Below are 24244 nucleotides of genomic sequence, written 5' to 3' on the forward strand. Positions count from 1 at the left end.
CATGTTACAGTAATAATGATAAAAGCAAAGTTTGTCACTGTGGGGACATACAGTGTCTTTATATGTACAATTAGACTGTATTATTTGTGTCCTCCTTCAAAAATTGCTCATGGAAATTTTTTATATTTATTGTCCCCCCCTACTGGTACATGAAATTTACGCGTGTGTGTGTGTGTGACTGCCCTTCCCCCCTCTGCAGTATAAACTGTAATGAAAGTGAAAGTCAGCAGCTCCATTTTGTATGGAGTGAAAACTAAAAGATTTGAGGAGTAAAAACACAGTGAGTATCTAAAGCTCTAATATGTAAACACACTGAAGTGACACTAGATACAGAAGAGTTTTGTGGGTTTGTACTGAAGCTTTAATGTACACAGGTTGTTTTATAACTTGATAGCGTGACTATTTCCTGTAAGTGAACTCTGTGCTGATTCAGGGTTTAATTTAAGCTTGTTGAGCTTATGAACTTATTATGATCTCAGTCTGTCACTTCCCAGACTGATAAAAAAGGGTGTAAGGTTTATTTTATTACTACTGAAAACAATGTTTGTGTGGTTAGTGAAAAATGGAACATTATAAATCACTTGAATAAGGCCATAAAACACGTACAGAACGTTGGTTCACAGGACTTTTGACAACTGGATCTTGTAGCCTAGAGTCATCTTAAATCATCTTGTTTACTCGCTCAGAGAAAACAATATATTTATTTAAATTTTCGAAGACACTTTTTGTTTGTAAACAGGGTTTTTCCTGGGTCAAAATTGGTCTTCAGTGGTGGCTGACCGACATGGTTATCCACACACAGCAAAGAGTACCCTAGTACCCACATGATCCACAAGCCCAATACTGACAATAAATGTTAAATTTAAGATAAATACAAGGAAACAGTTTGTGATTTTTTCTTATCCTATTTATTCATGAAAAAATGATCACAGTCAGGCTAGATAGTAAAAGAAACCGATTACAACTTATTTTACATGTAAACATCATCGATACCAAAGTAAAATTTAATTAAATTAGCAGCTAGCTAGCAACAGCTTGCTTTGTGCTTTGATCTAGTTTCATCTCACTCCAGTCTAACTTTAAACTAAAAGATTTTATAGGTAATTTACTACACATTTTCATAGGCATATACATGGATTACATACAGTACTGTGGATTATTAAGGCTAAATGTTACTAAACACTCTTGCTAAATGGGGTAAACACACTTACTTTCTCATTTCAGATGTGTATGTTCTAAGAAGTAATGATTTGTTATACACCGATTCAGACACAGACAGGCAGACTGACTGCTTTAACCATTCATTATAAAGTCGCTAATCGGACTTTAACGGACGTGTTGTGTGGGAATCCTGGCTGTTAGGACGCCAGAATCAGAATCAGATTTATTGGCCAAGTGTGTTGACACACACAAGGAATTTGGTTCCAGCAGTTTGTGAATCTCAAAAGTACAGATATAAATAACACTATACTATACAAGAAAACAATGCAGATGATGGGATACAATATAGACAGACTGAGTATTAAATATGAATATAGAATGAATAAAATATATAAAATATGAATATAGAAAATGACTGATCAGTTATGTACATAAAGTGTGGGAGGGCAAATGACAAAATTGTGCAATATTTTGCTTTTGTACAATATACAGCAGTAGTAGTGTTTAAAATACAGATGATGTGATGACTGACAGTCCTGATAATGTAGTAATTATAGATATGAAGCAGTGAATATCATTATGATGAGTTGATCAGGGTGATTGATGGGGAAAGAAACTGTTCCTGAGAGAAGGGAGGAGTTGAAAGAGGTGATGTGACATATGGACATTCCTTTGCATTCAAAGTGCACACACACAGCAGTGAACACACACACACACACCGTGAACACACACCCAGAGCAGTGGGCAGCCATTTTTATGCTGCGGTGCCCGGGGAGCAGTTGGGGGGTTTGGTGCCTTGCTCAAGGGCACCTTGAGTCCAGGGTTGTGTCCAGGGTGCGAGGGGTCAGTGGTGATTTTTCCTGCCCGGTTTCTGGTTCTTGTGTCGTACAAGTCCTGGAGAGTGGCAGGGGGGCACCAATTATTTTTCTGCCATTTTTACTGTGTGTTGCAGTCTGTTTCTGTCCTGTTTATTTGCTGCACCAAACCAGATGGTGATGAATGTGCACAGGACAGATTCAATGACTGCAGTGTAGAACAGCAACAGCTCCTGTGGCAGACCAAACTTCCTTAATTGGCGTATGAAGCGCATCCTCTGCTGGGCCTTTTTGATGATGGTGTTTATGTTGCACTCCCATTTCAGGTCTTGGGAAATGTTAGTGCCCAGAAACTTGAAGGCCTCCACAGATGACACCGGGCTGTTAGATATTGTGAGGGGGAGTAGTGTTGAGGGGTCTTTCCTAAAGTCCACTATCATCTCCACAGTTTTGAGGGTGTTTAGCTCCAGACTGTTCTGACTGCACCATAGGACAAGCCGCTTCACCTCCTGCCGGTATGCAGACTCATCGCCATCTTGGATGAGACCGATTAGCGTAGTATCATCTGCAAATTTCCGGAGTTTAACAGTTTGGTCACTTGAAGTGCAGTCATTAGTGTATAGGGAGAATAACAGTGGGGAGAGGACACATCCCTGTGGAGCGCCAGTGCTGACTGTCCGAATGCTGGAGGTGGCACCTCCCAGTCTCACCTGTTGTTTTCTATCTGTCAGGAAGCTGGTGATCCACCGACAGATGGAAGGGGTACAGTGAGCCTTAGGAGTTTGAAGTGGAGAATTTTTACGGAATTGTTGTATTAAAATCCGAACTGAAGTCAATGTTGACTGCATCGTTCACTGACCTGTTTGCACGGTAGACAAACTGTAGGGGATCCAGCATCCGTTCTGTGACAGTCTTTATGTGGGCCAATACCAAATGTTTGAAGGTCTTCATGACAACAGATGTCAGAGCGACAGGCCTGTAGTCATTCAGTCCAGCGATGGAGGGTTTCTTGGGGACCGGGATTATTGTAGAAAGTTTAAAGCAGGAGGGAACTTCACACAGCTCCAGAGATCTGTTGAAGATATTGGTGAAGATAGGAGCCAGTTGATTAGCACATGCTTTGAGACGGGAGGGGGAGACCCATTCTGGGCTGGGGGCTTTCCTTATCTTCTGTTTCTGAAAGAGTCGATTCATATCCTCTTCACAAATCGTGAGTGCAACTTGATTGCTGGGAGGAGTTGTTAATGGGGTTCCCAGAGGTGTGATGTCAGTCAGTGTGCTGGGTTGGATGGGAGGTGTGAAGATGTTGTTCTCAAACCTGCAGTAGCAGGTGTTGAGGTCGTCAGCCAGGTCTTTGTTTGCTTCTGTGGGAGATGGGGGGCGACTCCTGTAGTTTGTAATGTCTTGCAGTTTGTAATGTCTTGCAGGCATTTCCACACTGACGCAGGGTTGTTATCCGAAAACCTGCTTTTCAGAGTAGCTTCTTTTGGCTGTTCTGATCTCCTTTGTCAGTAGGTTCCTTGCCTGCTTATACAGAGTTTTATCCTCCCCTCTGTAGGCATCTTCCTTGGCTTGTCCGAGTTTCTTCAGTTTGGCTGTGAACCATGGCTTGTTATTACTGTACTTGCAGAAGGTTTTGGTTGGCAGACACACGTCTTCACAAAAACTGATGTACAATGTCACTGTGTCAGTCAGTTCATCCAGGCTGTCAGTTCCAGCCTCAAATATACTCCAATCAGTGCAGTCAAAATAGTCTTGATGGACCAGTCTGCTTTGCCTCACTGGTCCATCTCTTCACTGTTGGCTTAGTAGATTTTAGTTTCTTCCTGTATGTTGGAATAAGATGAACCAAGCAGTGATCAGAGTTCCCCAAGGCTGCCCTGGGTACAGAGCGATATGCATCGTTTAGAATTGTGTAGCAATGATCCAGTGTATTTTTCTCCCTTATGGGACAATTTATATGCTGTCTGTATTTGGGAAGTTTGAGTGTTAGTTTTGCCCTGTTAAAGTCTCAGAGAATAATACAAAGAGAATCCACATTATTTTGCTCCAAGCCAGATATTTGGTTTGCCAGGTTTTGCAGTGCATCACTCACGTTGGCCTGCGGTGGTATGTAAACTCCAGTCAGAATGAATGAGAATTCCCTCAGTGAATAAAACAGTTTTTAGTTTATGAACATTGATTCCAGGTTTGGGTTGCAGTATTTATTCAGCACTGTGACATCTGCACACCAACATTCATTAATGTAGAAACAGATTCTGCCGCCTTCACTTTACCCGATAGCTCCGTTACACAATCCGCACAGTGTAAGTGGAAGCCCGAGAGAAGTAATCCACTGTCCAGGATTGAGTAACTGAACCAAGTTTCAGTAAAACAGAGAGCAGCAGAGCATGAAAAGTCCTTGTTTGATCCGTTGAGAAGAATCAGTTTGTCCATTTTGTTCTTTGTTCTGCAGTGAGCGGAGGTTCGCCAGGTCAATCGATGGGAGCGCAGTTCTAAATCCCCTCTGTTGCAGCTTCACTAGCGCACCAGCGCGCTTCCCTCGCCAGCGTTTCCTCCATGTACCATAGAGCGCAGCTGCTCCTCCAACTAAGATTTCCAAAAAACTATCCGGGTTCGTGAAAACTGGTGAAAAGTTGTCTGGAGTGATGTTATGCAGTTCTTCTCTAGTGTAAGTTATCACGGTAGGGTAACCGAACACAGAAAGTAAACAAAAAAAAGTACTAGAGAGAGTCGTGTCGAGGCAGCCATCTGCATCACCAACTTGCCTTTATCTTTATCGCGAAAGATTTGTCAACACACACATATTTACATTTACAGCATTTGGCAGACGCCCTTATCCAGAGCGACGTACATAAGTGCTTAAATCTCTAACATTGAATATATTAATGCTGCTCACTAGGTTACATACTTAAGATACCATGAGTTTAAAACATTTGTTCAAAGTTACAATAAAAAAGTGTCAAAGGTTGTGTTTTTTTTTTTTTTTTAATGCAAAACATAAGGAAAGAAGTGCTAGTTGAAGTGTTTCCTGAATAAGTAGGTCTTCAACCGCCGCTTGAAAATAGCCAGTGACTCAGCTGTCCGGACCTCTAGGGGAAGTTCATTCCACCACCTTGGTACCAGAACAGAAAAGTGTCTAGTAGCCTCTTACCCTGAGAGATGGTGGAACCAGTCGAGCAGTGCTGGTAGATCGGAGGTTGCGGGGTGCAGTGTGAGGAATGATGAGGGCTTTGAGGTAAGAGGGAGCTGGTCCATTTTTGGCTTTGTAGGCCAGCATCAGTGTTTTCAATCGGATGCGTGCAGCTACCGGAAGCAAGTGGAGGGATTGCAGCAGCGAGGTGGTATGCGAGAACTTTGGCAGGTTGGAAAACAAGCCGGGCAGCTGCATTTTGGATCATTTGCAGAGGACGGATTGCATTCATATGTAGACCTGCCAACAGTGCATTGCAGTAATCCAGTCTAGAAATGACAAGAGACTAAACAAGTACCTGGGCAGTCTGTGTGGACAAAAATGGCCGAATCCTTCTAATGTTGTAGAGAAGAAACCGACATGAGCGAGTCACATTAGCAACATGAGAGGAAAAGGACAGTTGATTGTCCATGGTTACCCCAAGGTTGCGAGCTGTGGCTGAAGGGGAGATCAGATCGTTGTGCAAGGATATAGCAAGATCATGACCTGGGGATGAATCACCTGGGATGAAAAGCAGTTCAGTTTTGCTGTGATTGAGCTTTAACTGATGAGCCGTCATCCATGATGAAATTCCATGATGAAATTTCTGCCAGACATCCTGAGATCCGATCAGAAGCTGTGGCATCTGAGGGTGGGAAAGAGAAGATAAGTTGTGTATCATCAGCATAGCAGTGGTAAGAGAACCCATGTGAGGAAATAACTTCACCAAGAGTGTGATTATACAGGGAGAAAAGAAGAGGACCAAGTACTGAGCCCTGTGGGACGCCAGTGGAGAGTCTGTGTGGAGCAGATGTCACTCCCCTCCATGTTAGCTGATATGAGCGTCCTTCCAGGTAGGAAGCAACCCATTCCCAAGCTGTTCCGCAAATCACAAGACTCCTGAGGGTGGATAAGAGAGTATTGTGGTTGACCGTATCAAACGCTGCTGAAACACACACACACACACACACACACACACACACACACACACACACACACAAAACACTTCAAAACACTTCATAACTCATCAACTCAATCCTTTCTTCATAAATAAAATTACCTGAATCTGAATCTGTTTTTAGATTCCCAAGTATCTCTATTAAACAGTCGTGAAAGCAGAAGTAGGCACTGAGGACATATTTGGTCTTTGTGATCACACTGTTGAGACTCAAGATGGCATAAACAACCATCACTTTAGCTTAATGTCACTGGCTGTCTGCTCTTTTCATAAGTTGAGACAACACCATGTCGTAAAGGTTCATACTCTGAAACTGCAGAGCAAAAGTGTCAGGAAGAAACTGTGTAAGGTCATGTTGTTGTTGCAGGGAAACTAAACTCTTAGTTTTAAATGGTTAACTCAGCTGAAAGTCCTGGAAGGATGTCACCAGTTAGCTTGGCAGTGTAACACACAAGTTCAGCCTCAAAAGTCAAACTTCGTTTTTGTTTTTTTGTTTGTTTTTTTGGTTTATGTGACTTTAGTACATACCTATTTAATGTGGCAAAAGTATTGTGGGAAAAGAATAAATAAAAGATTGAACGGTCTTTGGCACCTCAACTATCTAACTTTCACATTATGTTCCTCTCAAATTTGTGTATCATATTTAATAAACCAATACAATTTAAATGTTTAAATGAACATGTATAGTCAAACCATTGTAGCAGTGTTACATGCAGTAGGCTATAAGGTAAGTAGTGATTGTTCATTTGAAGTTTACTCAAGTGGAAGAATGTAATAAATAAACTTACACCTATTAGCACTATGCATTATATTTGAAAAAGGAGATTATCTTCATATCAAAACCTTAAATTTTCTCTGGAATACATGTCTGACATTTGGAATGAACCAAAAAAACTAGAAAATTGCATTCATGACGATTTATGGTGGTTTTATGTCTTTGCCTACATTGACGCTGATGCATTAAAGAGGAGGGGGTCCCCTGTACCAAGATGGCGGCTTTATTGACGCATTCGTTCCAATGTACTGCCCTATACAAGGCGACATCTAGTGTAGATATCTATGGAGGAATGCCGTAATAAATTACACTCCATTCCGCGTTTTACCTACAACATTGACCACACGCATGCTTTCTGAAATACATGGGCGTTGGAACTTGGGCGTTGTGTCACTGCCCTTCCCCCCTCTGCAGTATAAACTGTAATGAAAGTGAAAGTCAGCAGCTCCATTTAGTGACGAGTGAACAGTAAAAGATTTGAGGAGTAAAAACACAGTGAGTATCTAAAGCTCTAATATATAAACACACTGAAGTGACACTAGATACAGAAGAGTTTTGTGGGTTTGTACTGAAGCTTTAATGTACACAGGTTGTTTTATAACTTGATAGCGTGACTATTTCCTGTAAGTGAACTCTGTGCTGATTCAGGGTTTAATTTAAGCTTGTTGAGCTTATGAACTTATTATGATCTCAGTCTGTCACTTCCCAGACTGATAAAAAAGGGTGTAAGGTTTATTTTATTACTACTGAAAACAATGTTTGTGTGGTTAGTGAAAAATGAAACATTATAAATCACTTGAATAAGGCCATAAAACACGTACAGAACGTTGGTTCACAGGACTTTTGACAACTGGATCTTGTAGCCTAGAGTCATCTTAAATCATCTTGTTTACTCGCTCAGAGAAAACAATATATTTATTTCAATTTTCTAAGACACTTTTTGTTTGTAAACAGGGTTTTTCCTGGGTCAAAATTGGTCTTCAGTGGTGGCTGACCGACATGGTTATCCACACACAGCAAAGAGTACCCTAGTACCCACATGATCCACAAGCCCAATACTGACAATAAATGTTAAATTTAAGATAAATACAAGGAAACAGTTTGTGATTTTTTCTTATCCTATTTATTCATGAAAAAATGATCACAGTCAGGCTAGATAGTAAAAGAAACCGATTACAACTTATTTTACATGTAAACATCATCGATACCAAAGTAAAATTTAATTAAATTAGCAGCTAGCTAGCAACAGCTTGCTTTGTGCTTTGATCTAGTTTCATCTCACTCCAGTCTAACTTTAAACTAAATGATTTTATAAGTAATTTACTACACATTGCCTATACATACTGTGGATTATTAATGCTAAATGTTACTAAACACTTGCTAAATGGGGTAAACACACTTACTTTCTCATTTCAGACGTGTATGTTCTTCTAAGAAGTAATGATTTGTTATACACCGATTCAGACACAGACAGGCAGACTGACTGCTTTAACCATTCGTTATAATCAATCGACTCAAAGGACTTATTAGGTCACGAATCGGACTTTAGTGGACGTGTTGTGTGGGAATCCTGGCTGTTAGGACATCATGAAAGATTTGTCAACACACAAACTGCGTTTATTTAAAGTTATGTCCACTGCATGCGCAGAATGCTGGTCATAAGTTGTAAGAGAAGATAAGGCAACTTTTTTTTTTACTGCAATTCACACCCAGCGGTTATTCAGCAAAAATATTCTCCGAAAGCTCCACGTGAAACATTCACTCACAAAACCAAATTACAGATCAAATAAGGCTTTGGTGGGACAAAAAATCGTTTTGGCGGCCGGCAAAAATTTTCACTGTAGGAAAAACCCTAGTAAAGTGCATATGCGAGTAGGCGTCATGTATCATGAATATTAGTGTGATTCAAACCTGAGAAGACAAAGGCCTGCATAATGAGCTGCATAATGAGCCTTACAGGTACAGTAAGTGTGTGACTTAGAGGAGTTACAAGAAAGAATGTGAAGACAAAATAAATGTATATTTTTTGTTTGCAGTTTATTTAGAATATTAATACCTGAATAAAAAGGTGGAATTATTGGTGTTTAATGATGAACACATTGTTTAACGGTGCTGAGTATTAATTATTGCTGATATTTCTGTTCTAGAATGATGAAGGGAAAAAGATCAGACTCACCAGAACCCAGCTGTGTGTCCATGAAGAGTGACCGGTCGATAAATCGTCCAATTGACTTCAGAGACAGAGACAGTTCTACTGATGTGAGGTCAGTATAGTGAGGTGTTTTACAGCAGTGTTCCACCTGATCAAACTCACTCGTCTCATTATGAAGCCCTTCATGAGCTTTATCAGGTGTTGAAGCAGTAAAACACTAAACTGTGCAGTGCTGCAGCTCTCGGACTGGCAGTGAGGAAAAGTGCTTTAAGAGTTCAGTTCAGTCTGCAGTCCCTGAGCTGGAGGGTCTGTGGTGCTACAGAAGAACATTTACACCTGGGACATTAATGACAATATAAAGATTTTATTCATTTATTCAAACATTTGTTTCTAAACATGTTGGTGTCAGTTAGGAAATCCTGAAATCAGTGTATTGTGTTAAGAGGATAGTGTTAAATATCTGTGTGTGTATTTATTAGTGTGTGATTTGTGCAGCTATGAATACATATAGTCCATATTACATGATGGGTTTTGTTTGTTCACAGACCACAAAAATCAAACATCAGCACAAATCAGCTGGACTCCATATTCAAGGTGTGTGTGTTGTTTTTAAAGTGTGTAATGTGTGTGTTGTTTTTAAAGTGTGTAATGTGTGTGTTGTTTTTAAAGTGTGTAATGTGTGTGTAATGTGTGTGTTGTGTGTGTTGTGTTTAAAGTGTGTAATGTGTGTGTTGTGTTTAAAGTGTGTGTTGTGATTAAAGTGTGTAATGTGTGTGTTGTGTTTAAAGTGTGTAATGTGTGTGTGTTGTGTGTAATGTGTGTGTTGTGATCCCTTGTCATGTCTTGATGTGCAGCAGCATTATGGGTAATCAGTTGTATGAGTTTTAAATGTGATAATAAAAATAGACTTTTATTCTTGTGATAAAATAAAAGTCTCTCTCACTGTAACATGATAATATTTACATCTGTTCCTGTGTGTTTCTAACCAGGAGCTGGAACACAAAGTCATCACTCTGATAAAGAATGAGCTGAAGAGGTTTAGGAAGCTCCTGAGTCCAGATTACCCAGCATGCACTGAGAGGGAGGGGGAGGATGAGGAGGATCTGCACAGTGTCAGAGACGGAGCGCTGAAGATCACACTGCACGTCCTGAAGAACATGAACCACACAGATCTCGCTAACACACTGCACAACAGTAAGAGCTCTGAGTCATGACTTTATTCCATCAGCTTCACTTTAGAGAGAGGAAATAGTTTTAGATATGAAGACTTTTAGTTTTAAATTTAATTTTAATATCATGTTGTATCTGTTCATGGTCCAGCTTCAATAATATTTAGTCCATCAGTCAGGAATTAATAGCAGTGTTTGTACGGTTTTGCATTATAACTATTTATTACTAAACTAGATAGTACTTTGTTTATTAGAGTCTGTAGGTTCTGTGTGTCAGACAAAGTTGAAGTCCAATCTGAGGAAGAAGTTTAAAAGAATTAATGAAGGAATCTCACAGCATGGAAGCTCAGCACTTCTGAATGAGATCTACACTGAGCTCTACATCACAGAGGGTTGGAGTGGAGACGTCAATAATGAACATGAGGTGAGACAGATTGAGGCAGCATCCAGGAGACCAGCAACACAGGAGAAACCCATCAAATGTAATGAGCTCTTTAAAGACAAGTCCACCAGAACTGTGCTGACTAAAGGAGTTGCTGGAATTGGAAAAACAGTCTCTGTGCAGAAGTTCATCCTGGACTGGGCTGAAGGAGAAGTAAATCAGGACGTCACCTTCATGTTTCCACTTCCCTTTAGAGAGCTGAATCTAATGAAACAGCAAAATCTCAGTCTGATGAAACTTCTTCATCACTTTTTCCCAGAAATAAGAAAACTAGAATCAATAGACTGTGACTCCTACAAAGTGGTGTTGATCTTTGATGGTCTGGATGAGTGTCGACTTCCTCTAAATTTCCAGAAGAATGATATATTGTGTGATGTGACAGAGTCAGCCTCAGTGGATGTGCTGCTGACGAACCTCATCAAGGGGAATCTGCTTCCCTCTGCTCTCCTCTGGATAACCACAAGACCAGGAGCAGCCAATCAGATCCCTCCTGAGTGTGTAGACCAGGTAACAGAGGTACGAGGCTTCAGTGATCCTCAGAAAGTGGAGTACTTCAGGAAGAGGATCAGTGATCAGAGCCTGGCTGATAACATCATCACTCACCTGAAGTCTTCAAGAAGCCTCTACATCATGTGTCACATCCCAGTATTCTGCTGGATCTCAGCCACTGTTCTAGAGAGAATGTTGGGTGGAGCAGAGGGTGGAGAGATCCCCAAGACTCTGACTCAAATGTACACACACTTCCTGATCTTTCAGATCAAACACAAGAACCAAAAGTACCATCAGAAATGTGACCCTGATCCTCAGCAGACCAGAAAGAGTATCATGGCACTGGGAAAACTGGCTTTCCAGCAGCTGGAGAAAGGAAACCTGATCTTCTATGAGGAAGACCTGAGAGAGTGTGGCATTGATGTCAGAGAAGTGTCAGTGTACTCAGGAGTGTGTACCCAGATCTTCAGAGAGGAGTTTGGGCTTCACCTGGGGAAGGTGTTCAGCTTCGTACATCTGAGTGTTCAGGAGTTTCTGGCTGCTTTATACACATTTCTCTCCTTCAGAAATGTAACAGAACATCAAACCTCTGATATGTCTGATCTTTTCAGGAAGTCAAACATGTCTGATCTCCTCAGGAGTTTAGTGGACAAGGCCTTACAGAGTGAGAATGGACTCCTGGACCTGTTCCTCCGCTTCCTTCTGGGTCTCTCACTGAAGACCAATCAGACTCTTTTACGAGACTTAATGCCACAGACAGGAAGCAGATCTCACAGCAAACAGGAAACAGTAGAGTACATCAAGGAGAAGATCAGGGAGAATCCATCTCCAGAGAAATCCATCAATCTGTTCCACTGTCTGAATGAACTGAATGATCATTCTCTAGTGCAGGAAGTACAAACTTACCTGAACAGAGGAGGTGACAGTCGTCTCAGTGACACCAGACTCTCTCCTGCTCAGTGGTCAGCTCTGGTGTTTGTGTTACTGAACTCAGAACAGGAGCTGGATGTGTTTGAGTTGTGGAAATATGATCCATCACATGAATGTCTTCTGAGGCTGCTGCCTGTGGTCAAAGCCTCCAGAAAAGCTGAGTGAGTATTTTTATTTATAAATGTATTACTGCATGGTTTATTATTTTAATGTAACACTGAACTGCACTGTTTGGATTAATGTGTGTTAATAGTTCCTCTAATCATCTTTACACAAACCTCTGGTACTTTTACAGAAGATTGTGTCACTTTTTACACTAACATGTTATATCTGAACTGAGGGCTGGGCCACATGGACAAAATCTTATAACATCATATGAGGCATTTTATAGCTTTTATATATGAATCATGAAAAATTAAGTGTTCTCTAAAATTTATGTAAAAATATCTATACAAAATAACTGCATGCATTTAAGAACTAAAGACATTTCTGAACTAAACACCAGTGAAAGACTTTTTCTGTTCTGTTTATATTGAAAGTGACATTTAACAAAACTCTCACAGATGAGAAAAACATCAGACTGACAAAATGGGTTCAATATGGATAGAAAATATAAAAAGTAAATATTAAAACACTCGAATGTCCTTCAAGTATGTCTTTATGTTGAAGTTCCTCATCTTTTGTTGTGTGTGACACAGTGTTGTGGGGAGATTCACTCTGTCATGGCTTTTTTTACTCAATTGTTCTTTCTAATAAAAATAAAACATCACTCATCATTTTGGACCTCGACACATTGGACAGATGAAGTGGAAAAATGTTCAGCTTTATCTTCTTATTATGTTAGAAACAAGCTAGGCAGCGAACTCAGATGTGTGATGAAGATTTTCTTTCTCTAACACTGACCTGTTTGTAGAGGATGGAGTTTAAATGTGACTTTTTATATGAAGACTTTTATTTTGATGGGGTTCTTTGTTCTTTGCTTATCAAGTGTACAAGCAGGTGAAAAGAGAGAGGATGAATAATGTGTCACAGGTGAGTGTAGTGTCGTGACCGCTGTTATTAAAAAGTCCTGTTTTGTTCTACTTGGAGCTCGACAAAGACACCAAACTGTTAATGATCACATTCTTGTTCTTGGGTCGTGATTGTTGTTAATCTGTTGTGGTTGAATTATAGACAGTTTTTTGTCTGGTTCACTGCATCAGAAGATGGTGGATGTGGTAAAAACAGACGGTGAACACAAAGACGGTCGCACGTGGCGGTCGGTCAGGTTTATCACCGTTACTGTTGAAGAGACGTCAGGTTTCGTTCTTTGGAACCTTTCTGTGGATTTTGGAGACATTAAGCTGTGGACTGTGTTTGTATTCATAAGCAGCTGTAGTGAATCTATATTTTTGTTGTACAACATTAATAACAGACTGGTTTTGTTCTCTGTTCATCATTATGTACTGATAAAATATTACACATTGGTACACTACATTCTACCATGTCACTTATAGCCCCCTGAAGCCCACCTACACAAATCCTTTAGTGTAACACACAGTAGTGTTGTGTTAGATTTGTACCTACAAGGTGGGTTAGATTTCCTGCTATGTGTATAGTCAGTGTTTTAGATTGAACAAACGAATGTCTGTATGTTGATCCATCTAAAGCTAATACTTGTGTATATACAGTGTGACTCATTTATAGGTAAGAAGTTTGTCTTTGTTTATTTCTGATGCTGTGTGCAGTCGTGCTGATGTGACGTCACTCTGTAAACAGGGAAGGAGCTCAGATTTGAGAAGAAAACCCCACGTTCACTTCTCAGTTGTGGAGGCATGAAAGACATGATCCCATTTACTCTGTGGAGAAAGAAGGGTTCACTAAGTTGTGTTGAAATAGTAACAGTGACATCTGTAGTAAACAGTACAATGTTCTTTATAATATCCTTTATTTACATCGTTTATGATTGATGATTTTTACACATCTATATTTTATAAAAAATACAAATCATGATCAAGATTCATTTATAAGGTTAAAAAATATAATCTTTCTCTTTAGTTTGGATGTGTTTGGACGTATGTGAACACTCCACCTGTACTCAGGTCCACACCAAACACCTGAACCAGTGTGTGTGTAAAATCAGAGGTCTGGAGGTGACAGATTTGTACCTCTATGAGCACAGAGAACAACACACCCCAACTGTTTTAGTGTCTCTGTGAAATCCAACATATAACTGAGTGTAAAGTACGACTAGTATTGTCATGTTATTACCTGGTAGTGAACAGCTGTATAATTCTTTATTTTCTGTAATAAAATGCACTGTATCTGCAGTGTTGGGTGTAGAAACTTGAACACAGATCAGAATGTAGTGTTTGTAGGCTGCTCGCTCTCACATGTGTGTGTTATGTACATGACCTAATGGTCTTATAATAAATTGTAGCTGAGAGATTGTGGAGTGCAGAAAGACGTCCCTGCTCCTGTAAATGTGCTGATGTGGTGTCCTGTCCTCTGATTTGTGTGTGTGACACAAACACACTGACATTTCTGTTACAGCTTCAACTTTAGCTGGATTATGGCTGTGTTTGTGTGTTTGAGATCAATGTTCTGATATTTCATCATTTCTCTTCCAGTCTGTGTCAGTGTAATCTGACAGAGGAAAGCTGTAGAGTTCTGTCCTCAGTTCTCAGCTCAAACTCCTCCAGTCTGAGAGAACTGGACCTGAGAGACAATAAACTGCAGGATTCAGGAGTGAAGCTGCTCTCTGATGGGCTGAAGGATCCACACTGTACACTGGAGAAATTGAGGTACACACACAGACACCACATACACACACATATACACACACACCACATACACACACATATACACACACCACATAAAAACAAATAAAAAAAATAACAAAAAAAAAAAAACAAAAATATAAAAAAAACAAACAAACACACAAAGTACAACAAAACAACATACAAACAAAACAAACAACAAACACACACACACAAATACAACAAACACAAACACATATACAAACAAACAAAAACACAAATACAAACACAAACACACACCACATAACAACAACACACACACACACAGGCACACACACACTCACTCACACACACACACACACACACACACACACACACACACACACACACACACACACACACCACATATACACACACACACACAAACACACACACTCACTCACTCACACACACACACACACACACACACACACACACCACATACACACACACACAAACAGACACACACACAGTTTATAATTATTACTTGATATTGATGAACATATTTAATCATCATAGCTTAATTTCTATAGAACCTGTAAACACAAAATTCAAACCTGCTTTACAATAGAATATTTATATAATAAGATAAAAAATTAAAATGCATTAACTAACAGCAGTATAATATTAAAGCTAAATGTAAAAGTCATGAACAATCAGACAGAAAACAGAACATTAAGAAGATCATTAAGAAATAAAAAGCTCTGATAAACTTGGACTTGTACACAAATGGTATTATATGATGCCGTTTTCCCCCAAAGCTCCAACTCAGTCCAGAACTCGAGCTGCTCATTTCTATTGTAGATGAATGTCCAGATAAACAGATATAAAACTTCTCCAAAGTGCTACAGTCTCTCCATAGCATGACTCCGCCCCCTTCTGCTCTTGTTGGAGACTCACATCTGAACTGAATGAATGATCTGTCTTGTTCCATCATATCCTTCAGTTCAGACTGAACCACATGTCCCAGTTTGTACAGAATCAGTACTGCTCTCCTTCAGTAAGAGCTGAATTCCTTCTACAGGTCCAACCAATGACATTGTTCCCTCACACACACACACACACACACACACACACACACACACACACTCTACTGCAGTCAGTGAAAAGCAGCTGAAGCAGTCATGTGTTTTACACAGGAGGGACTTCAGTGAACAGAAATCTGAGTCAGCACATGGAAGTTTGTTTCAGCACATTATCCTGTTTCAGAAAGTTAAATACATCTCAGTCTCATATGAGCTGAGACACATGGATCTGTCCAAGTGCAGTCCAACTTTATACACAGATGTTCATGTTATATCTTTATCCTGATATTAGAACCTTGTGTTCAGGTCCACACTTTATTTTTCACTGATGGAAACACCTCAATTCACTATCAGACAAATAAATCAAACACTTCATCATTTCTCTTCCAGGCTGTGTGACTGTGATCTGACAGAGGAAAGCTGTAGAGTTCTGTCCTCAGTTCTCAGCTCAAACTCCTCCAGTCTGGGAGAACTGGACCTGAGTAACAATAAACTGCTGCAGGATTCAGGAGTGAAGCTGCTCTCTGATGGACTGAAGGATCCACACTGTACACTGGAGAAACTGTGGTATACACACACACACACACACACACACACACACACACACACACACACAGACATTTACATTTACATTTACATTTACATCATGTGACAGACCCCTTATCCAGAGCGACGTACATAAGAGCTTAAATCTCTAACACTGACTACATTAATGCTGCTCACTGGGTTACAGACTTAAGATACCATGAGTTTAAAACATTTGTTTAAAGTTACAATGAAAAAGTGTCAAAGGTTGTTTTTTTTTAATGCAAAAGATAAGGAAAGAAGTGCTAGTTGAAGTGTTTCCTGAATATGTTGGTCTTCAACCGCCGCTTGAAAATAGCCAGTGACTCGGCTGTCCGGACCTCTAGGGGAAGTTCATTCCACCACTTTGGTGCCAGAACAGAGAAGAGTCTTGTAGTATACTTGCCTCTTACCCTGAGAGATGGTGGAACCAGTCAAGCAGTGCTGGTAGATCGGAGGGTGTGGGGTGCAGTGTGAGGAATGATGAGGGCTTTGAGGTAAGAGGAGCTGGTCTGTTTTTGGCTTTGTAGGCCAGCATCAGTGTTTTGAATCAGATGCGTGCAGCTACCGGAAGCCAGTGGAGGGATCACAGCAGTGGGGGGGGTATGCGAGAACTTTGGCAGGTTGAAAACAAGCCGGGCAGCTGCATTTTGGATCATTTACAGAGGACGGATTGCGTTCATATGTAGACCTGCCAGCAGTGCATTGCACTAATCCAGTCTAGAAATGTCAAGAGACTAAACAAGTACCTGGGCAGTCTGTGTGGACAAAAATGGCCGAATCCTTCTAATGTTGTAGAGAAGAAACCGACATGAGCGAGTCACATTAGGGACATGAGAGGGAAAGGACAGTTGATTGTCCATGGTTACCCCAAGGGTGTGAGCTGTGGCTGAAGGGGAGGTCAGATCGTTGTGCAGGGATATAGTAAGGTCATGACCTGGGGATGAATCACCTGGGATGAACAGCAGTTCAGTTTTGCTATGATTGAGCTTTAACTGATGAGCAGTCATCCATGATGATATTTCTGCCAGACATGCTGAGATCCGATCAGAAGCTGTGGCATCTGAGGGTGGGAAAGAGAAGATAAGTTGTGTATCATCAGTATAGCAGTGGTAAGAGAACCCATGTGATGAAATAACTTCACCAAGAGAGTGAGTATACAAGGAGAAAAGAAGAGGACCAAGTACTGAGCCCTGTGGGACGCCAGTGGAGAGTCTGTGTGGAGCAGATGTCACTCCCCTCCATGTTACCTGATATGAGCGTCCTTCCAGGTAGGAAGCGAACCATGCACAAGCTGATCCGCAAATCCCAAGACTCTTGAGGGTGGATAAGAGAGTCTTGTGGTTGACCGTATCAAACGCTGCTGAAAGGTCAAGGAGGATAAGGACGGATGATAGTTTGGCTGATCTAGCAGTATGTAGCTTCTCAGAGACATCCAAAAGGGCTGTCTCTGTAGAGTGAGCTGCTTTAAAGCCAGACTGGTTGGGGTCTTGCAGGTTGTTCTGTGAGAGATAGACAGACAGTTGATTATAGACAATGCGTTCAAGAATTTTTGAAAGAAATGCACACACACGCACACACACACACACACACACACACACACACACACACACACACACACACACACACACAAACAAACACTAAAGACAAGTCAGAACATGAAAAACACAAACAACAACAGAAATGTAAACTAAAACTGTGTTGTTTAGTGAGGAACAGCAGCTTCCTCAGTTATGTTGAAAAAAAATCAAGTTTGTTAAAGTTTATGACTGAATTTGAGGAATTTATTAGCTTTATGAAGCCATTAACTACAACCCATAATAACATACAGTCCTCCACAAAGTTGCTGTTAATCTGTGTAAAGATAAATCTGTTAAACTACAAAACGTTGAGGAAATAAGATTAGACAGTCATGTAGAACTCCTCGTACTCTAAAACACATTTTGTTGATCTGTTCTGCTTTTAATGACATTATACAAATGTTTTATTCTTTAGGATCTTTTATGGAGATTATTGACGAAGTTACATTTGAGATTAAAAATGTTTATCACAAATTAATTAAAAACATTCATAAAGATGCTATCCTTGCTCAAGTTGTAAAATGTTACTTTTTTTTTTTTACTTTTTAAGAATATCTATTTTTTGCTGCAACTCTTATGTAAATCTACATTGTGTATGAATTTTGACATTTTTATTCATTTATTGTTTATGGTGGTGAGATGATCCAGATTTAGAGCCTGATCTGGATTCTGTTATTGTTTGCGCCAACATTCAACATCCGTCTCACAACTCTGATCACCAGCTGGTTTATTTTAATTCTCTCTCTCTCTCTCTCTCTCTCTCTCTCTCTCTCTCTCTCTCTCTCTCTCTCTCTCTTGACCTCTGTATTAGAGCATGGACTCTGTCCTATATAGATGTAATCTACGTGGAACTCTCAACAGCCTGAATTAATGGTGTTAATGAGGTTCACATTAATCTCTAGTGTAAGGCAATCAATGTCCTGGAAAATCTCCTATAAAAACTTTAACACTCGTGCTTCTCTTCACTCTCTCTTTATATTCTAAACAGTAAACTCATCCATCCATCCATCATCCACAAACCTTAATTGATCAAATGATTGTTTTATTAAAACAAATGTCTGATTAAACTGATGCAACTGATTAAAACCTATACACATCATTCATTGTGAGATTTTAACATGTCACTGTACTGTAGACAAGAGAACATCTGAAAACATTTTTATTAGTGAAACTCTGTCACAACTGTCACGATGTGATGTCCAGTGTGAACAACCTTGTTGTTGTTAATGAGAATTATTACAATAATATTTATGGAACATAACACAAGGCTGTTTTATTGTAATATCTGATTTATTATGACAAACTCACAATGTATTCAGATCATCAGTAATGTTACAGAATGAATAAGTTCTACAGATGTTTCAGTTGATGATGGTCTCAGTATTGGTGGGTTGTAATAGTTAGTTCTGTGGTGTCCTGTCCTCTGATTTGTGTGTGTTACACAAACACACTGACATTTCAGTTACATCTTCAACTTTAGCTGGATTATGGCTGTGTTTGTGTGTTTGAGATCAGTGTTCTGATATTTCATCATTTCTCCTCCAGTCTGTGTGGGTGTAATCTGACAGAGGAAAGCTGTAGAGTTCTGTCCTCAGTTCTCAGCTCAAACTCCTCCAGTCTGAGAGAACTGAACCTGAATAACAATAAACTGCAGGATTCAGGAGTGAAGCTGCTCTCTGATGGGCTGAAGGATCCACACTGTACACTGGAGATACTGAGGTACACACACACACACACACACACACATACACAGACACACACACACATACACACACTCACACACACTCGCACACACACACACACACACACACACACACACACACACGCTACAACATCCAGTTCTCCTCTGTGGTAACTGTAATTGTAGTGATCTGATATATTGTCATTGTTGTGTGTGTGAGATGGAGAGTAAATGTACTGTATATAAAGATTTTGTGTAGTTCATGTTTTCAATACTAAAACTGAGTGTGTTAAGTGTGAGAAGGTTTTCTTTCTTGCAGGATGATTAACTGCAGTATTACAGATGAAGGTTGTGCTGCTCTGGCTTCAGCTCTGAGGTCAAACTCCTCATCACACCTGAGAGAACTGGATCTGAACTTTAATAATCCAGGAGAATCAGGAGTGAAGCTGCTCTCTGATCTACTGAAGGATCCACACTGTAAACTGGAGACACTACAGTGAGTTACTGACTTACTGTCTCTTTACTGTATGATATTGTGTAATATTCACTGTGTGCTGTAAAATGTCACATCTAATGTGTGTATTTATGCTTCTGTTGTTCATAAGTAATGTGTTTAAATGTGTCTGTAATTCTGTCCTGTTGTGTTTTTCAGCATTAAGGGTAATAAACTCACCAGGTCTGGTGTAGGACAGGAGTCTCTCCTCAGACCTTTTTTCCAGGATAAAGCAGTTATGTTGGTGAAGCGTTAGAACATGTCCCACATTTCCAGCAGTTTGGGAGCTGAATCATTCATATTCATATGTAGAAGATCCATAACATCTATTTTTGTAAATTTTAAATTATTTTTTTTTAATTTCCTCATGACATTTTTTATCTTGGTTGCATCTTGTTTTTATATAATTTTACTTTTTTTTACTTTTTCCACCATATATTTTGCTTTATTTCTTCATTTTGCCCCCTCGAGTTCTTTCTCCTCCCTTTTTTATATTTTTGTTCTCTTTGGCCAATTCATTCTCTAATTTTTTAAAATGTACTTTTACTTATTTCTCTTTTCTTTCTTTCTTTCTTTCTTTCTTTCTTTCTGTCTGTCTGTCTTTCTTTCTCCCATTCTACAATATTTAATTAAAAATATTTAATTAAAAATCTAACATTATCTTCCTCATTCATTTCATTTCATTTTTCTATAATTTCTCTAAACATAAAATCATAGTGTTTTTTCTTTAAACGTTCTGTATTTAGACCCCATACACTTTGTCCCCTTTCTACATTATTCCAGTCTTAATAAATAAAAACTCATGATACTCAAACTTGTTTCCTTATATCTGATTTTGTCTGTAAAGTTTTCTACATTTCTTGAACATAAAATAAAGACAATCGTTGTCCTGCAAGTTTTTCACTATATCTCTTCTTTCCTTCCTACATTTCTCTCTCTCCACACGTCTATCAGGTTGTTTTCACTCATTAGATCCTTTAGTTCTTTTCTCTCTGTATCTGATTTAATAACCATCCCATCTGCCATATGGAGTTTACTGTAAAAAGTCACTGCAAGTCCCATCATTATTATTTCTTTATGCTTCGTTAAAATTCTTTTTAAAAGATTAAATAATTCTTTCCTTTCTTTTTTATCTGTTGGGTCATGAAGATTTACTAAACTGACAAAGAGGACAGCTAAAACTTCACTGTGTAGAGGCACATTCTAGTGTTTCAGCACTCTTATTTGTACCCCAGGTGTGTGTGTGTGTGTGTGTGTGTGTGTGTGTGTGTGTGTGTGTGTGTGTGTGTGTGTGTGTGTGTGTGTGTGTGTGTGTTCGTGCATCCCCGCATCCCCCCTGGTTACTGAACATATCTCCCTTTGAGTTATCACCTCAGCAAGGCCACATTACATTGCATCTTCAGTTCTTATCGAGCACCTGCACACACACACACACACCCCTAAAGTTCCCATCTTTCTAGCATGTACAAATGTAACAGTTAGAATAAGGTCCTCTTGTTCTTTCTCCCCAGTCTTTCACACAGAATTTACAGTAAAAACACAGAACAATTATATAAAAACACTCATGATATTTAATATTTCCTCTACACCAGCCTCTAGACTGCTTTAAGCTGCTGTCAGGGAGTTTTTTTTTTGTTTTGTTTTGTTTTTAAAAAGAAAAACAAAGTGAAATGGAGGAGAGCTTCACTGTCCTGACTGCTGCCACTGAATAATAAAATGATGTTGTTACAGAATTCAAACAGTAAATGAATGTCTTCGTCTAAAGCTTACAGCACCTGGTATTCCCAGGCAGACGCACATTCAAGTACTAACCAGGTCTGACTCTGAGATCAGACGAGATCAAGCTTTCACAGGTTGGTTTGGCTGCAACAAAACATTTAATCAGCTTAATCAGTTAGTCATGTAATTTTATATTAAATAATAACAGTCTGTAATTGATTTCATGGGACTTGAAAATAAGTAGTGTGATCCAGTGTGTATCATTCATTCATTTTCTACCGCTTATCCGAACTTCTCGGGTCACGGGGAGCCTGTGCCTATCTCAGGTGTCATCAGGCATCGAGGACTGCTTATCAGGCATCCCCTGGACGGAGTGCCAACACATCACAGGGCACACACACTTTCATTCACTCACACACACACACACACACTCTCATTCACTCACACACTACGGACAATTTTCCAGAGATGCCAATCAACCTACCATGCATGTCTTTGGACCGGGGGAGGAAACCCCCGAGGCACGGGGAGAACATGCAAACTCCACACACACAAGGCAGAGACAGGTATCAAACCCCGAACCCTGGAGGTGTGAGGTGAACGGGCTAACCACTAAGCCACCGTGTCCCCCTCAATGTGTATCACAATGACAAAGTCTAAAACAAATAAACATCCCAAAATAACCTGTTAAAATGTCCTGCAATGTTTACAGTGTTAAAAGTCTTATAAAATATTTACTATTCTTCTCCATGAAGTGTTTTCTGTAGTGTGGGCTGTATCATTTTTATAATAAAGAAATCTTTATACACTGATGATACTATTCCATATTCCTGATAACCAGTACAATAAAGATTAAAGGCTCGGCTCAATCCTCATAGCAGTGTTTAACAATATACCAACACGCTTTTGTTGGAGCATTTCTGTGTCTGTCATTCCTGGTCCTATTAAATATACCTTAACTGAATCCTGAACTGATTACTCGGTGAAATCTAACCCTAGACTGGCTCTTAACTCTGTACATCTGTGTACCTCATTTCATGTTCAACCACAGGGTTGCTGTGGATCTGGAGTCTATCCCAGGAATACTGCACATGTGACAAGAATCCACCATGGACGAGATAATATAAATCACAATGAAGTATATTATAGTAGATAAATAAACCTTGTTTTGTCTCTCTGGCTGCTCGGGATGTAACTGAACATTAATACATCATTTGGATTAAACAGACACAGTGACCAAGAGCATCACTACCAGAGATATTATGTGATGATGGCTGGGGGAGTTTATGCTCTGTGGTAAAAGGTGTTTAGGCTTCACAGCTGACATTAGTGATGATAGTGGACAAAGAAGCTGTCCAGTAGGGCTGAGGGGAAAAAATCAATTCACCTAACTATTGCAATTCTTTTTTTTTTTATTTAAAATCGATGATTTTACACCAGAATCGATTTATATTTACTTATTTTACTTTTCCTAAGAAGTGGTGGAGGGAAGTTACCAATTAAATTCCAGCAAAGGGCGCAATGTATTTGTTGCTATCTATAGTGTATGACATCATATCAGTTTCAAGCTGGTGGGAGAAGTAAACCATGGTGGAGGCAGAGGGTCAAACCTCTTTGAAGATTCATGCTGCACCTTCACGGTTTAAATATCAAGTTTGGAAACACTTTGGATTTTACACACTGCTGGAAAAACTGGGCTAGACATGACTAAAACTGTACGTAAACACTGTCATTTACTGATTCCATATTGAAACAATACGACCAACTTGAGTGGCCAACTTGCTCGTCACCATGCAAGTCAAGTCAAGTCAAGAAGCTTTTATTGTCATTTCAACCATATATGGCTGTTACAGTACACAGTGAAATGAGACAACCTTTCTCCAGGATCAGGGTGCTACATAAAACAAAGACAGGGCTAGGACTTAGTAAGCAGTCCTAGCCACATAAAGTGCAACTGTGCATCCTGGTGCCAACAGTGCAGGACAAGAAAGACAAGACAGTGCAGGACAAGACAATATTGCTTGCAGTAATACTAGAATGAACACAGTTTATTAGCAGCAGGTCCCTAAGATAGTGTAGAAGATTTTGCAAAACTGAATTATTGTACAGTATGTGCAAAACGACTGAAATGTTACACAGAGTGTGCAAAGAGCAAAAAAGTAAAAAAAAAAAAAAAAAAGGGTGCAAAACAGCATGTAAACCTAGAAGTCTAACCCTAGAAGTGTGTGTATTTGGTGTAGGTCAGTGCAGTCCATACAGTCCATACAGATGATGTGTGTGTATGTTGTGCTCAGTACAGTTCAGTTCAGTTATTGAGAAGTCTGATTTCTTGTGGGAAGAAA

At 39.7% G+C, this 24244-nt stretch overlaps 1 long non-coding RNA gene across 1 annotated transcript; it reads left to right on the forward strand.

Moving 5' to 3' along the window:
- The first annotated feature begins 7075 nt into the window (after positions 1-7075).
- LOC113662961 lies at positions 7076-10032 on the forward strand. The gene is made up of 4 exons (XR_007139429.1): positions 7076-7376; positions 9029-9145; positions 9579-9627; positions 10023-10032. It is a non-coding gene; the product is annotated as an uncharacterized LOC113662961 (long non-coding RNA).
- The last annotated feature ends 14212 nt before the right edge of the window (positions 10033-24244 follow it).

The sequence above is a fragment of the Tachysurus fulvidraco genome, chromosome 24 (genome assembly GCF_022655615.1).
Source record: "Tachysurus fulvidraco isolate hzauxx_2018 chromosome 24, HZAU_PFXX_2.0, whole genome shotgun sequence".
Taxonomy (NCBI): domain Eukaryota; kingdom Metazoa; phylum Chordata; class Actinopteri; order Siluriformes; family Bagridae; genus Tachysurus; species Tachysurus fulvidraco.